The sequence below is a fragment of the Chaetura pelagica genome, unplaced genomic scaffold, assembly GCF_000747805.2.
Source record: "Chaetura pelagica isolate M959 unplaced genomic scaffold, ChaPel_1.0 scaffold142, whole genome shotgun sequence".
Lineage (NCBI taxonomy): Eukaryota > Metazoa > Chordata > Aves > Apodiformes > Apodidae > Chaetura > Chaetura pelagica.
This window is the reverse complement of record NW_009952973.1, coordinates 11,135,755-11,152,445: the sequence shown is the minus strand read 5'-3', so window position 1 is coordinate 11,152,445 and position 16,691 is coordinate 11,135,755.

The following is a 16,691-nucleotide window of genomic DNA, read 5'->3' as shown; positions in this document are numbered from 1 at the left end:
TTAGAGGCTGGGGCCATCGGATGAACTTTGGGGTTTTCCATCATGGAGATATTTACGGGGCACCAGGTATGTTAGCAAATAATGGCACAGAGCTATCAACAAGGGGGAAAAGGATTCTTGGCCAGGAGTTGGCAGGGCTCGTAGAGAGAGCTTTAAACTACACTTGAAGGGGGTAGGGGACAAAACACCTGGATGGTTTGATATACCGGACACTGGGCCTGCTGGCATTGGATGGGAAGACCCTGTCCTGCAGGTGAAAAAGAGTATTAGGGCAGTTAGCAGGGCTCATTCACAGAGGAATTGACTCTTTGGACTATGCAAGTAATACTTTTGATGACATTCCTGGCTATAACAATCTAACAATTAAACAAACAAACACACAAACAAATAAATAAAAGGGAAGGAGGAAGGAGAAGAAGGAATCGCACCTTGGCAGTTGCAATGAAACAGCAAAGGAAGTGAAAGGCACGCTCTGTGTTCTTGCAATTTCTTTAGGACTATGGCAGGATACAAATAATTTTTAAAAACCAACAGCAAGTCAGAAGATAAAATGTCCTGGATGGAAAAATAATGTTGCTAATATATTTGGCTTTTTTGCTGTTCTGACTGATGATCTCTATGTACTCTTGGGTAAGCACGAACACATAAACAAAAAAGGAAGCAACTACTGTAAAGCAGGAGTCTCAAATATCTCTTCTATCTGCAGCACTTGTAAGGAAGCCGTTTTGCTAGTCAACCTTAGGATATTCAGCATTCTTGGAGATTACAGCACAAGGCTGTGATTTTTGGCACAGTGTTTGTAGTAAACTTCACATCTGAGTAACACATCCAATATGGATGGAAATGTTTTCAAATGTACTTACTCTATAAATATACTTTCTCACCTGGTACTCTACCTTGTAAGTTTTATGTTGTGTATCACAGCTTTTCCAATTTTTCACATTAGCAGCTAGTTCTTTACCTAGGGTCAGCTGCTACTGACTAAATTATAGAATAGTTACAGTTGGAAGGCACTTTTAAAGGTTTAAATGACAGAGTAATTAATAAATGAGACAGAACTGTTTTTCTATTCTCATCATAAAAAGGTTGAGGAGCAAGCTGAACACAGCTTGCTGCCATCATAAGAGATGGATTAAAAATTATGAATAATTGAAAATATTTACTGTCTTTATTCATGCCTGTGAGTAATTTTTATCAGTGTTAACCAAAACCAAATGAAAGTGACTGATCTTGTAAATCTGATTACAAATTATGTGGGCAAAACTTTACCCTTTGTTTTGGGATGCTACACACTCAGAACCACTGGAAGCTGCATGTTGGCTGAAGGGCAGAATTTAGCAGTTGGGATCTAGAGTTGGCAGTCATTTTATTATGTGCACTGTTAGATCCCCAATTTGAAGTGCCAAAGCATATCCCAGGATTATAACATTACAATTCCTATCAAAATCAATGGGGATTTAATAGATATACCCTCACATAATGCTTAAAAATCCTTACTTTAGATGTCCAAAGCAGGAAAGGGTGTGTTGATTCAAATAATTTTAATTAAGAAAAAGTCACATTACTAAGTTACAATAGAATCGGTGCTAAGACTTTTGACTTTGAAAGTTTAGCTGAAAGTATTTGAGGCCCCCCAAATTAAAGACAAACAGCAGAGTAGAATGAAACAGAAGGAGATGATAGAGGAACAGTAAATAAATAAGGAGAATGTAACTAGATAGAAAATACAAAGACCATTTAAAAAACTAATAAATGACGAAGACAGTTCAATGCAGATAAATGTAGAACAGTGGCAATTTTGGTGAGTCTTTATAACACAACTTTGCATGCGTGATAAAATAGGGAGAAAAAAAGTGTGAGTTGAAAGAAAACTGTGTCATTGATGTAGAAAAAGAAAGCTCACAGACAAATCTTAACATGAACGAATGATGACTTTGAGAGAGTCTTTATGACAGAAGCCTGTTTTTCATAAAGTAAAAGTACAAAAGAGTAGAAGCAAAAAAAAAAAAAAAGGCAAAAAAACCCCTTATTAATTCTACATGGACTCTAAAGTATGAAACAAGCACAGCAATATTTCTATAGAGGAAAAAAATTGATGTAGATGAATGGGTCTCACTACATTTCTAACACTGATCTGACGATGCCCATTACACAAAAATAGCATTTACAGGAAGAATTGCCTTCTGTTTGGCCACTGTGCCAGCGATTATTTCTCAAGTGTTTATTTTTCATGAGCAGTAAAAATGCAGTGGCAGTGATAATAATGTTCACATACAAATGACACAGATGGGGGAAGAAAATAGATATGAATATATTAAAAGGTATGGAGGAAAGGAAAAGAAGAAATCAGGATGAACAAAAAGCAAGTAGGATGAAGAGACAAATAGAATGGGTAGATGGAAGAGAGGATGAAGCAGCACTGATATTATTAGCTTAAATGCAAGGGGAAAAAATACATAGCTGAGGCTCATATATCCCTACATTGTTATAAAAATAGCCAGCTTTAAAGAAAGAGGTATTTCAGGCCTACCACAATATATATACTTTCTGGAACACATGTGTGGTTGAAATAAAGAATGGTTTATTTCAGTGTCTCCTAACTGACCACTGGGGCCAGCTGCAATTCCTTGCTGTGCTGTGCTACTGGTCCTCCCTCCTTCTGGGCTGTTGCTACCTCTATTCAGGACTGAATATCTGAAGACCATGAAGATCACTGAATCCAAATCCAGACTGTGCTAGTTAGGCTAATGTGTAAGCTGGCACTCTTTCTGTCTGCAGGATTTTGGTGACAGACCAGACAAATGAGCCCAAAATGCAATTTTCAGATTGACTCCTTCAGGCCTTTCAGGTGTACCATCACATGTTGCCCCTAGCAAATTCAGAAAATACTTGGTCTTAAAAAATGGTGAACTTACACACATGGCCAGAGGAAAATCTCGAGTACTTTGTAAATATGAACATAAGATACTAGGATTTCTATAAGTGCATTTTCTTTTGGGGTTTGAGGGATCCAATAGGCATGTCTACAAATCTTAATTTTGCATGTAGGTATCTCAATTCTGAGAGCATGCCATGCTAGGCTCCTGTATTATTTTAAATAAGTCACGACTAGAGAGGATACTTCTTACCTAAGAAAGCTACTATATTTAGTTTCCTACAGAGTCACACAGATATTACATATTTGCGTTCCAGTTCATAATTTCAAACTTTTTTCCTCTTAATTTTGAGATACTAAAATATCTGAAATGAAAACTGAAATTCTAACATTTTCGCATGACTCAGGGGCAAACCCACCTTTCTTCTACCACAGTCTATTTAAGAATTAAAGCAAGTCACCTTAGTAAACTTATATAAACTAGACTGCATTATAGTTTCATTTTGGCAGAGATCTTTTGTTGTTGAGTCTGGATCAGTGGTGTTAAAAAAATTGAGTGCCCTCAGTGTATAGTATCCTGGATTCTAAAATATTTACTAGGGGTTCTGTGTGTTTAACTTGCCCTGGAGTATAACTTGTATGCTTTAGTTCCAAATTTTAATGATATTACTACTCCTGCCAGTAATTTTTATACCAGCTGCACTGGACTAATTATATGGTTTTCTCAAAAGTCTATTTTTGAAATAATTATGGCCTTTGAGCATATAATAGACAACAAGCTTTGGGTAGGCAGGAGTAAAGAATTTTCCATTTGAACAGAAAGGAATAAAAATGTTGACATATCCTTGTTACACCATCATTTTGAATTCATAAGCCTGTACACCACCTCAAGGTGTCTATCAAGTAAAGAATTGTTCCTTTGTATTTATGTCCACATTCTTTTAGTTATATTTCTAGGTTATTTTTTAATTATTATTTCTCATTCATAGAATCATAGAATCCTAGGGGTTGGAAGGGACCTTGAAAGATCATCTAGTCCAACCCCCTCTGCCAGAGCAGGGTCACCCAGAACACATCACACAAGAACACATCCAGGTGGGTTTTGAATGTCTCCAATGAAGGAGACTCCGCGACCTCCCTGGGCAGCCTGTTCCAGTGCTCTGTCACTCTCACAGTAAAAACTTTTTCAGATATTCACCTTGAACCTCCTATGCTCCAGTTTGCACCCATAACTCATTAACTGTGTTTTGCAAAACTTCATTGAGTCAAAGGAAATAAACTAACTATACAGTGTAGGATTATTACTGATGCGTTATAAGCAGAAGTTTCTCTGTTTTCTCCCTTAGTGATCTGAAATGGTTGAAGACGTGAGGCTTGTACCCATGCACAGTACAAGGTCACCTAAAAGGCGATGAGTGGCTGTCTGCAGTTTGAAGAAAAATTATGAGCAATCTGCTTAGTTGGTGGCTTCTGTTTTTTAATAGAAATTAAGTGAAATATGGAAAATTATGATGTTTGTAAAGGTTTGTTATGGGGCATGTATAGGGGTACATTTCAGAGCTTTGAGTTGATCTGAGCCACATGAATCTTTTGAAGTTAATGAGAAAGTCACAGCCAGAATGGCATGTGATAATCTGAAAATTTACCTCTTACTGCCTCTTCGGATTTTCTGTGTCATATATTATGATAATAAATGGTTCTCAGCAAGAGGTTGATTGAAAGGAGTATTGCAGCATGAAACAAAGAACGGGGTCAGCTCTGAGCACCAGCAGCCTTTGTGACCGGGAAGCCTGGAATTACATTGGTGTGAGTGAACTTAAATGTACTTTCATAATTTGTCTTTTCAGGTTGTGTCTCTGAAAAGGAACTGCACAAATATATGGTAAAATTTAATCTAGCAGCAGACAGAAGACTCTAGTCAGAAAGTTTTTTTGTATATGAATGTAAATTATGTATATATATACTAGTTTTGAACAGTTATTTTTAATACTATCATTGATCACTGCAAGGGTTTGGACTCGATGATAATTTTGGTCCCATCCAACTTGAATTCTATGATTCCATAAACATCAAAGTAGAGAGTATCTAAGATTCATCCAAATGTCCAAGGAAAGAATGGCACGGTTGCAGAGGCTATTGATTTTTCTTGCTATTTCAGTGGGTTTTTTAAAAAAAAAACAAGTAAATTTGCCATTCTTCAAAAGGCTATTGTTTTGTTATTAATGTTTTTGTTTGTTTGTTTTCCTTGTACAATTTAGGAAGAAATTGGACACCAGAAAAAGTAGGAACAACAGAAATTAACTACAAGAAAGAAATTAAGGGTTTAGAACTAGATAGGCCTATTTATAAATCTCTAGGCATAGATGAAGCAATTTTCAAGGCATTATTCTAGCAAATCTGATAATGGATATACTACAAATAAGAGGCAATATTCACCACTCTGGTTCTCTGAGGTCTTTTTAGCTTAGTATAGTATTGTTATTCCAATTGAAATATGTAAATAGTACAAGACCTGGTTGTGGGCAATGTTCTCAGTATCCTATATAAGTATCAATTTAAACAATGGGGGTTGTTTTCCTGCAATCTACAGCTGCCTAAACCTGTAGCTGTCCCAGAATTTAGTGGTGAATTCTAAGTGTATTTTGTTTTGTGACATTAAAATTTGGCTTGCACTACCAATTGATTCCATACAGCTTTTCATTCAAAACTTTAAAGTTTTCTTAAAAAAACCCCAATCATTATGATAAATGAAGAAGAAAGTAAATAATTTTTTAATGTAGGAATATGAAATTACTTCTGCAATAAAAGACACTTAAAAATAGATTAAAATTATGAATTATCTAACTATATGAACCAGAAATTTTCTCTGGACAGCTATGAATAATAATATTTGCTATTAAGAAAAGTTCCATGCCTAAAATGTTAAACCATGGAGGATTGGTATAATTCTATATTAGTAGAATTTTCACTCTTCTCACTAATACAATCATCCAACCCAATGAAAATAAGAAGAAATTTTTTAAAAAATTAAAAATTATAAGATTTCAGGGCATTTTTGTTATTAACAGGTTAATGGTGTCATACCTGTGACTTGCTGACCTCATTTATCTCCCAAAACCTTCCCTCTTTACACCTTTGAGATCATACAGAAGGTCATATAGATTGCACTTTTATATTCTTTTTAGATTCAGAGGAGTGCTGATTTTCATCCTGAAAGACATTGACTGGTGAAGTATTCTTGCTTTGGTGGCTTCATTATTTTCATATTTTCATCTAGTTATTACAGTATGCTTGAATGAACATTGACAAAACTGGCAGTTATAGCTTTATAAACCCATTAAAATACCACAATCCTGCAGCATATTCTCCAGTGTTCAATCCACCCCACCAGAGATCTCAGCAGAAGATACTTTTTGTTATACAGACCTCTTATTCAATTTCAGTTTATTAGATGTTATTATATTACAGAGAGGGTAGTGATAGAATCATAGAATCGTAGAACAATTCAGGTTGGAAAAGACCCTTGGGATCACTGAGTCCAACCATCGTCCCTGCTCTACAAAGTTCTCCCCTAAGCCATATCCACCAACACCACAACCAAACGACCCTTAAACACATCCAGGGATGGTGATTCAACCACCTCCCTGGGCAGCCTATTCCAGTGTCTGATAGGAGAAGGGGTGATGATTTTAAACTGAAAGAGGGGAGATTTAGGTCAGACATCAGGAAGAAATTCTTCACCATGAGAGTAATAAGGTGCTGCAATAGGTTGCCCAGGGAGGTTGTGGAAACCCTTTCCCTGGAGGTGTCTAAGGTCAGGTTGAATGAGGCTTTGTGCAGCCTGGTCTAGTGTGAGGTGTCCCTGCTCATATCAGGGAAATTGGAACCTGATGATCTTTAAGGTCCCTTCCAACCTTAACCATTCTATGATTCTATGGCTCTGTGATTCTGTGACTAATAGGTGCACTCAAGGGAATACATAAACTACGCTGAGGATGATTTCTCACATTTATCTATAATTTTAGTAATCTGGAAACACCGTTGTACTGAAAATGAGCTAGAAGGCTGGAGAGATGTGCCCTAACTCCTCACAGGGTTACTAGCCTAGAATCTACTTGTTTCTGTGGCTTCCAGTTTGCATGGAAAGGAAGCAAGCTGAGCTTGCATGTCCTCTGGACATATGAAGAAAACAGCTTTCTAAACAAACAAATTCATTACTTTCTCATCTACTCAGATGCAGAAATACTTTTTAGTAAATTAATTAATTTGTCTAAAATCTTCTGAGAATCGGCTAATGTCAAGTGTTGTATGGCTTCCAAAGAAAAGCTGGTTTGCAGTGTTTTTCTAGACCCAATTAAATACCATACACATTCTGTTTTGATGAAACATAATAGCTCAGTGTAGCTGAACATGACAGCAATTCAGTAGTGCCTCATTTACCCTTATCCTGCAATTTACTGTGTTCAGGTAGACATTTAACAAGTTGTAAACTTGACAATATGCTTTAAAAGCACTATTATTGACTTCAGACTAGCCCTAATTCAATTGAATATTATTTCAATAGCTGTGATTTAGTATATAATTTAGTATATTTTTTGTCAATGTAAATCTCAGATTTATTTAGCTAAGAGATTTTAGTGAGCTTTTTGAGTGCTAAATTAGAATGTCAACTTGCAGGAGATTAGAAGCTCAATACAAGTTTGCAGTTTGAAATTTAAATCCCAATTAAAAAAAAAATGTTCTTAATTAGTTAGTTCTGTCTTGTTAATACTGAAAGTATTAATCAAATTTTCCTATTAAAATGTATTTATGTATGGAAACGAGTATTGCTGTCTATCAAATACATGACACTATTTCAGAAGTATTGACCTCCTGTGTAGCTCAGAATTTTATAGAGACATAATTGTCTCCCTGGAAAATTATGCATTTTTGTCTCATTCTGTGATTTTATTTTTTTATTATATTTATTATTATTTTTCTCTTCCTACTTCAGTTGTTTCAATTACAGGCTTCAATTCCAGTAGTTAATGCATAAGTACACTCATTTTGTAACACAAATTCAAGGTAATGAGTGTTCCTGCTTTTTAATTTGTACTAATAATGCCCTAAACTACAAACTTCAGTTTTTTGCTTTTCTAGCCTTTAAGGTTTTTTCTTTGAAACTGTTTGGTCTTGGATATGTTTTTGCACTTTATTTAACAGTCTGTTATTTACAGTAGTATAAAATGATCAATGCAATAAAAGGAAAGATGAAATAGTGACCAAGAGGTCCAAATCTGTTTTTTTCCTCTCACACATTTGTTTGGCTTGGAAAGAACACCTGAAATATTAATTGAAAACATCAACTTTTTTTCAGGATGGAAATAATTCGGTTTTATTCTTGCTATCTTCATGTTGCCTTTGGTTGAATTTGAACATATTAAAAGACATCATTTGTTTCCCTATAAGCAGATTAAATAATTGCATGGTAAAATCTTTATTATCTGCTGGGCTCTTTTGTGTTCTCCATTAAACATAAAAACCTGAGTAAAACCTGAGTAAAGAGGGAGAACCTTTGCTTTCTACTTGTATTAGTTTTGTCATCTTCTGGCTTTCTTCTCGTCTGTGAGACCACTAAAACGCAGGGATGTCAAGCTAGTTATGATTTATATATTGAGGAACCTCTCTGTCTTTGTAGAGTTAGTGAAACTCCCTTTCTTTATCTGCAAGTACTATGTCCTCCAGCATTTCCATTCGCTAATCGGTTTCATTTCTTTGCCTTATTGGATTAAGAAAAGACTTATGCCATAATACTTTGTGGTGAAATGTGGTTGTCAGAAGAATATTCCCATTGGTCTTCAGGGCTTTATTGTATACAGAAGATCTATTATCACCTCTTTTATAAACTTGTATTTGAAACTGTTGAGTTACCTCATGAGAATATTCCCTTGAGTCTTCAGGGTTTTAGTAAAAACAGAAGAGCTGCTATCACATCTTTAGCAAACCTGCTTTTGAAACTACTCAATTATCTCCTTTTCCAGTGTGTAATGATGCTTATACGTGGAAAAAAAGTGCCTGGGTTGATGGGTTATCCTGAAGAGTGGATTTCATGCATAATCTAGTCAGCATGTACTCCCTTGGGTTTAGCGTCTGAGAGTTTCTCTGGCTCTATGCTTGCTAGACCAATTTGTGTTCACTTGCTTTGCTTAAAGAGCTGGTGACAATACCCCACAAAGATTAGACAATCTTTATTTTTCACACTTTGCTGTATCTGACTTAGGTTTTATTTATTCCCAATAAAATGTATTGAGGTAGAGAATTTCTTATTTGTCCTTATATTTTAGTAATTCTGCAGTTTCTTGCATTCACATGGTATTTCATAATTCTTTTCAATCCAGTAAAAATCTCTCTAATACCCAAACATCACTGTCATTTCATTTTGCAACCATTTGTCTTTGTTCATTAGATTTCCATTTTAAAGTTACATGGGTTGAGAAAAAACAGGTATCATCTTTTTTTTTTTAGTTCTTGAATAGTCTTTTTATTTGATATGGTCAACATATCCAACCACTGCTTCTTTACCAGGAGACATATCCTCAAGACATATATTAAATGCAAGTTCATTTAATTTTCATATTGAATTTTTATGTTCAAAACTGTATTTTATTGTATCAGGACACACTAATATCTTAGTTTAATGTTGCATTTTAAATAAATGGGTTTTATACTTTACTGTTTTTTTGCATTATCACTTGTGCCTGTTTACCAGTTCCTTATTCCCATTCTTCTTGACCGTCTGCCTGCACAGCTTTCTTACCATGCAGGTGCAGAAATAATCACCATACTGGTAAATAAGTGGTAAGAACTATGATATTTTTGAAACTGGAAAAAAAAATATTTGAGTTGATAAAAGTTGTAAACTGCTTTCATGACTACCAGATTTTGAAATAGTATTAAACACAGTAAAAGGATAAGGTAGGAATAAACACAAAATATGTACTTCTGGTTAATACAGTGTAAGTTAGAATTAGTGACTTGTGCTCTGAGCTCATATGATTTTTTCGTAAGGTGTTGTTAATGAGTGGAATCTGTTTTTATTAGACCAGTACCTAATTCTGTAGAGATGAAGCTTTTACTGTGGAGATACTTATTTAAGTGTATTCACTATTGACTTACAAAATTACATGGACAATTAAAATCCCATGGGAGTAAGTATACAAAGCTTTTTGATCCACATAGTCAAACAAAAAATGTGAATTTTACAAAAACTTAACTCATGCAGTTTTAACATTTCTCCAGTTCAAATACTAATGCAATTCCAAGGATCTGAAAAAAAAAAAAAATAAAAAAAAAATAAAAAACCCCATAAAACCACACACACCAAGTAATCTATTAATACTATCAATAAAAATACATAAAAAAACCATTCCATTACCACATTTTTGGTGGTACATACTGTGTATGTACATGAGAGAAAATTGTAGGCGTAGGTGATGTAGTTGTTAACTATTTGTGAAGTTCCTGATTTAAAATCCCAACAATGTCAAAATTCAAAAAGCATGCTTTAGTCATGTCATCAGGGTTCAATTTATATTGTAGTAAAAGTTTGAGTGCAAGTTATAACTATGTTTAAATACATGTTATTATTTAGCATATTTATAACAGTGTGGCCAGGTAGCACATGCAGCAGTGTCAATATGGCAGCTTAAGCTTCAGTGAGAAGAAATATCTTTACTATTCCCATAACTGCCCAGGTGACTTTGGAAATCCATGAAGGCACAGTATTCAAACCAGCTAGTATATTGCCAGTTCAGCTATTTCTAAATTAATTACTATCACACATGAAGTAAATTAATATGAATCAGTACTATACAGACTGCTAAAGAAGCATCCTGTGCAGTATTTTGAAAGTATGATTAACAGATGTATATAGTTAGAGAGAATTATAAAACTTTTACTGTACTCTTTGAGTTGATTGATATTCCTTGAGACAAGAGACTAAAAGAAAAGGCTTTGATTCTTTTCTCTAGAGCAGATGGATGAGAAAGATGTAAGAGAATGAAAACGAGAGACAAAAAATGTAAAACAAAAAAGAAGAAAAGTTGATCAAAGGAGATGGAACAACAAGAAGTTTAAAAAGTCCTAGTCAGCACAGTTATTGTATTTACTTTGTTTGTTGAAGATGATTCAGGAAACCAGGTCAGGGAAGACTGCAGTCTGCCTCAGAAGCCCATAGAACACAATGAGATGTTGCATTTGTTCCACATTTTGGACCTGAATCTAACATGCATGCTTAACAGTCCATTTCACGTAATTACAATTAACACCAACATAAACTGCAGAGAGGAGAGTCCTTTTAATGGATGGTCGATTGTCCCTGCCTCTTCCCAAGCTCCTTCTATGCCTTTTATCAGTTTTCTGGGGAAGCACAGTACGTTAGTTTTGAGATAGTTCACCATGCCTTTTGCTTTAAGATCTGTAGCCAGCTGTGGAATAGAAGCAAGACCACTGCCTGTCTGGGCAGTCAATACGTGTTTATACTGCACTAAAATGACTTAAAATTATGGGACTAAGACAAGAGGTAGTTCTTATATTGAACTAATATAGTGCAAATAAAATAAAATAAAATAAAATAAAATAAAATAAAATAAAATAAAATAAAATAAAATAAAATAAAATAATAAAATAAATACCATAAATAAATTAAATTAAAATAAAATAAAAGTATATTTTTTTAAATCAAAATCAAATATATCGAAAGGTCTAGGATGCATATGCAACAGTTGTTAAAACAATATAATTATATAAAAAAACTTAAGTACCTGTACAAATACAAAAGGGACATTTCTATTTCTAACACCTCCTTCTGCTGAATAGTAGTGCATCCCCACAGAAAAAAATAGAAATACCTTCCAATTAACCTTCAAACTTACAGTCCTAGATGAAATCCATCTCATTAATTCAATCTAAATGTCAATAGAAGTACAGTTTTTGTACTGAATCCTATATAAAAAAACCAAACAAACAAACAAAAACAACCCACAGAGAGAAAATTAAACATCTGGGAGGAGAGGGTATGACACGCAGATGCATGATTTTCTCAGCTATTTCTGTGCCTACTGTCTAGCAGGCAGTTTTTTTCCACCTACATCCAGTGTCCTTCCCTTTGCCTGACAGTGGCCACACAGTCTTTTTCCACCATCCTTCTCCCACCTTCCCTGGCCTCATTGCTGTGGCCTCTGCCCCCTCATGCCTCAGCTCCAAAATTCCCTTGTAAGACACACAAGGCCAAAGAATACTCTGTCTGCCAAACTGCTCCTAGTGCCTAAACAGAAGAAAGACGATTTTTTGACAGGATGGACAGTTAAGGTAGGGTTGCTTTAAGAGAAACAGAGAGCTCATCCCACCACAGGCACTCGAATTCCTAGTAAGGAATTCAAGGTAAGGGCAGTAGGGAAAACACCTCATAGTGTCACAATACCTTCCTATGGTTCTGGCTGCGTTAAAAAAAAACCCCAAATTATTGGTTACATTAATTCTTGGAAGCAATCCACAACACACAGCTAGCAATCAAAGCAGAATAACTGTGTTTTCCAAGGCAATTTACATTTTAGTCAGACTTTTGAAACTGTTAAGGAGTAAACAAATGAACAGCCTAGCTAAATGTTACTCCACTGTAATCAGAAATAAACAAAATTCTGCCTTAGCATATCTGTTTTGAGTGAAACGATAATGAAGATAGAAAATTGCTAGGGACTTTTCTGTTCTATTATTAAGCTAGTACTTTTAATTGCATCTCTCTTATGAGGAAAGGCTGAGAGAACTGGAACTCTTTAGTCTGGAGAAAAGAAGGCTGAGAGGAGACCTTATGAATGCTTATAAGTAACTTAAGAGTGGATGCAAGGAAGGTGGAGCCGGACTCTTTAGTAGTTCCCAGTGACAGGATTAGTGGCAACAGGCACAAGCTGGAACATAGGAAGTTCCATTTAAATATGAGGAAAAACTTTATAGTGAGGGTGACAGAGCATTGAAACAAGCTGCCCACGGAGGCTGTGTAGTCTCCTCCTCTGGAGATAATTTAAGACCTGCCTGGATGCAGTCCTGAGTAATGTGCTTGAGGCAATCCTGCTTTAGCAGGGGAGTTGGACTAGAGGATCTCTAGAGGTCCCTTCCAACTCTGACAATTCCATGATTTCGTGAGTCTGTAGCACTTCTTTCTTTTCTCTTTTGCTAATTGTTTGATATAGCAAAATTGCTGTCATAAAAGCAACATACCCACATTATTAATGATTTTTTTAAAGTAATGCTTTTGAATATATCACTGGCATCATAGAAAACATAGCTGATGCAGAGAGACCTTTTCCTCTCTTTTCTTTAAAGTTTTAGACTATCTCTTAAATGTATTTATTACTTAATGATTGGCATACAGGTACTTATTTGCACAGCTGGGATAATGTCTGTTCACAGGGACCAAGAATGATATATTCTGCAATTGCAACTAATCTATTTTATCTAAGTGTTTGTTCTCAGAGGCCAATGTCTGTCTGGAAAGTTCTTGTGTGTTAGAATGAATGTTATTTCTTTCAGTGGTTTCTATTTATCACTGTGCTGTGGGACACTGCTGGCAATTTAGGAAAGAATAATGCCCTCCAGGTTAGAGACCAACAGCAGGAGCTGCTCCCATAAAGACAAATGTACTAAAGATTTATCTGTTTACCTATGTAATTTTTCCCTCTTTAAGATACCGAGGGATTTTTGTGCATCATTTGCTACTGATTTGTAAGAGGTTGTTGTCTAAAGCAAAGAAACATAGCACCTTAGCCTTCTCTTACCAATAATTCCTCATCTTTTAGACAGTTTGAAGAGAACAGAAATTATTTTATAGTGAAATATATTTGCAGGGCTGTTAATGAAGCTACTAAAACATATAACTACCTTAGTGATCCTGACTACATTAATGATTTGATCCTCAGTAGACCTAGTGGGGATGGGAAAGCAGCTGTCACGTTTCCAGGAGCAATTCCTAAATATTAGAGGTAGACTGTGCATTTAAGGCTTCCATTTACAGAAACTAATCATACAAGTCTATGAATTAGTGCTGTGTTGAATTAATAAGCAAATTATAAACTTAATTTGGTTTTTTGTATAGTGAGCTGGCTTGTGGACTCCTCATTAAAGTTGATGACGTTGTTTTCAGCATATTTGTTACTAAAAACCACAAAACCAAATTATTTTAAGAAATATTGAGATCAATTAAAAAATTAAAAAATGTAGAAGTAGCATCATCTCTTCTAGATTTTAATTTCTTGACACTGGCAGAAACATCACATGCAAAGAAACTAAAAATTGACCTTTGGAATAACGTTTTACCTAGGTAATTGTAGATAGATTTGCATATGTGTGTGAGTGGATATATGTAAAATTATATTCAAAATGCAAATAGATATTACAAGGATAATTAAAGGTATCATAGATATATACTTAACTAGTGGTGTGAGTATTTTTATAGGAGACATATTTCTGGGTGTCTATTTTGAGTCCCATATTCTGACATATGAAAAATACACTTGGTCAGTGGCACCTGAGATGCTACTGGAAAGTGAAATTAAGAACTTAGGAAATTCATCTGGACACTTGGCTTTTTTTCATCAGACCTTAAGCAGTGCATTACAGTCTTCCTGAAAGACATTTGGGCTGTTTAGGAGCTGCTGCTTATCAGTATTTTTCTAGTGATTGAGTAAAGAGTATGGATCTGTCCCTCTTTCCAAAAATCTGCTTCTAGAAGGAGGTTCACCTAGTTTCTCATATCCAACATCTTGCTAAGAAGAAGGAAAACTATCTAATATAATATTCGGAAGGGGGAGTCTAAATGACTAGGCCAGCTAACCGGGGATGGATAAATGGGGAACTTTTCTCAGGACATAGTTGTCATAAAAAGGAGTGAGAAACAGGCAATGTATGGAAATTACAGAAATCTGTTTCTCAGATCTTATACAACAACCAAATTTAGACTGCTTCTAAAATGAATCTGAAAATCTAAACTTCATGGATTGCTTCCCTGCAGTTAAATAAGAGAATAAGATTTTATATATTAAAAAACCAGGTTTTGCTTTTTCTTTTACCTTTTGTGCTTATGTTATCTGATTAAAATCATCATGATCTGTGACTTAGTTCTGAATTTGGTCCTAAATTCATATGACTATGACGCTCAGTGGTTGCTTGGTTATTTATCTCTAATAGCTTCAATTTGAAGTGCTTTTCTGATTCAAAATTGAAGGCCTTAACCCAATCACATCTTCCAAAATCTGTGTGGATCTGAATCTGTATTGAGCACTAAACAATAAATGGTTTATTAAAATCGGTGTTATTTTGTATAATGTTCCCTAATCTAGAGACTTGATATTTGTGTTGTTTTTTTTTTTCCAGTGCTACAATTTAATTGATTGTCTATCACTGTATTCTGTTGAATGATTTATTTTTAATTTCTTGCTGTCCAATCAACAGTATCATAGATTGCAGCTCATCAGTGTTGCTACATCTTGAGCAGTGTTCTCTCTTCTGAAGGTGAGAGTCAGTCTTCACGAAACCAGTTTTAAATTATTCAGTCCTCAACATTTGACATCCCAGTTGTAAGCCTCCAAATTTCCTGTGCAATTTTTCAGTTTATTTCAAGTGGTCCAAATACTATACCATCTTTATTCGGATTATAGAATTCCAGAAAGTAAAAAACAGTACAGTACAGAGGTAGGCACGTTCATTGATGAAATTAAAAACTGTATCAGCTCAATATTAATTTGGTTTTGGAAAAAAAAGAGACGAAAGCTTAATGTGAAACAGAGGACAATTTGTATTGTATGACTTCCTACAAGGTTTCCCTCCTGCCACTACTGAAAAAAAAAAGAAAGGGCTATGTTGGTGATGGACCAGGAATCTGAGCTGATACTGCAGAGGGTGACACCTGTAGGATGTATAGGAGAAAAGGGATGATATTTATTTAAAATGGAAAGAATTTCACATGATTTTTGGTGAAATATTATAGACATCATCTTCAGAATTCTAGTTTTTGTACTGAAGTTATGTTTAAAACTTAAATGTTTTGGAGGAAGAAGAAAAGGATGTTCACACTGTCTTAAGGGGGAAGAAGTGACTTGAAACTAGAATTTAGGGAAAAATCTGACAAATAAGAATATTTTAGACAAGAGAGAGTAAATAATGAAATTAAGAAGTATAGAAAGGCAGTAGAGAGGAGTAGGAACATTTTGTGTGACAGTGTCATGGAACTATAATTTGCTTTAAATAATAAATAGTTCCACAAACACTGGAACTAATAGAGTTGTTTTTCCAAATGATTTGTGTTTCATCAAATGGCTTTTTAAATGAAGTAAACTAAGCCTGCAGCATTTTTCCTGTCCTTATTAAACCCTAGAGAACTCATATGAGGAGGAAAAAAGAGGAGAATGAAAGCGAGATGATGCCTAATAAAGTTCAAACTTTGATTGAAGCTTTCCCCAAATTAAAGCATTTATAACCTCTCTTTCCTATCTGCACTTCTCAATAGAAGGATGTGTTTATTCAGAAATAGTTCAGTTCATACTCATCTTTCCCTCTGTATTTATCACTGTAGCCTTCTTCCTGCCCCTAGCTAACTATTTTCACAGAACTTGTAAAAATGTAACATCTGAATACTCTATCTTTCTGTCAGATTTGATAGTAACTGGCCAGACAGTTCAAAAGTGCTGGAAAAGTGGGGTCCTGCCATGCTCTCGTGACTGCACTGACTCATGAAGAGCCTGTTGCATGAACTTCCTATTCAGGAAAGTGGGGAAGGTGGGGGCAG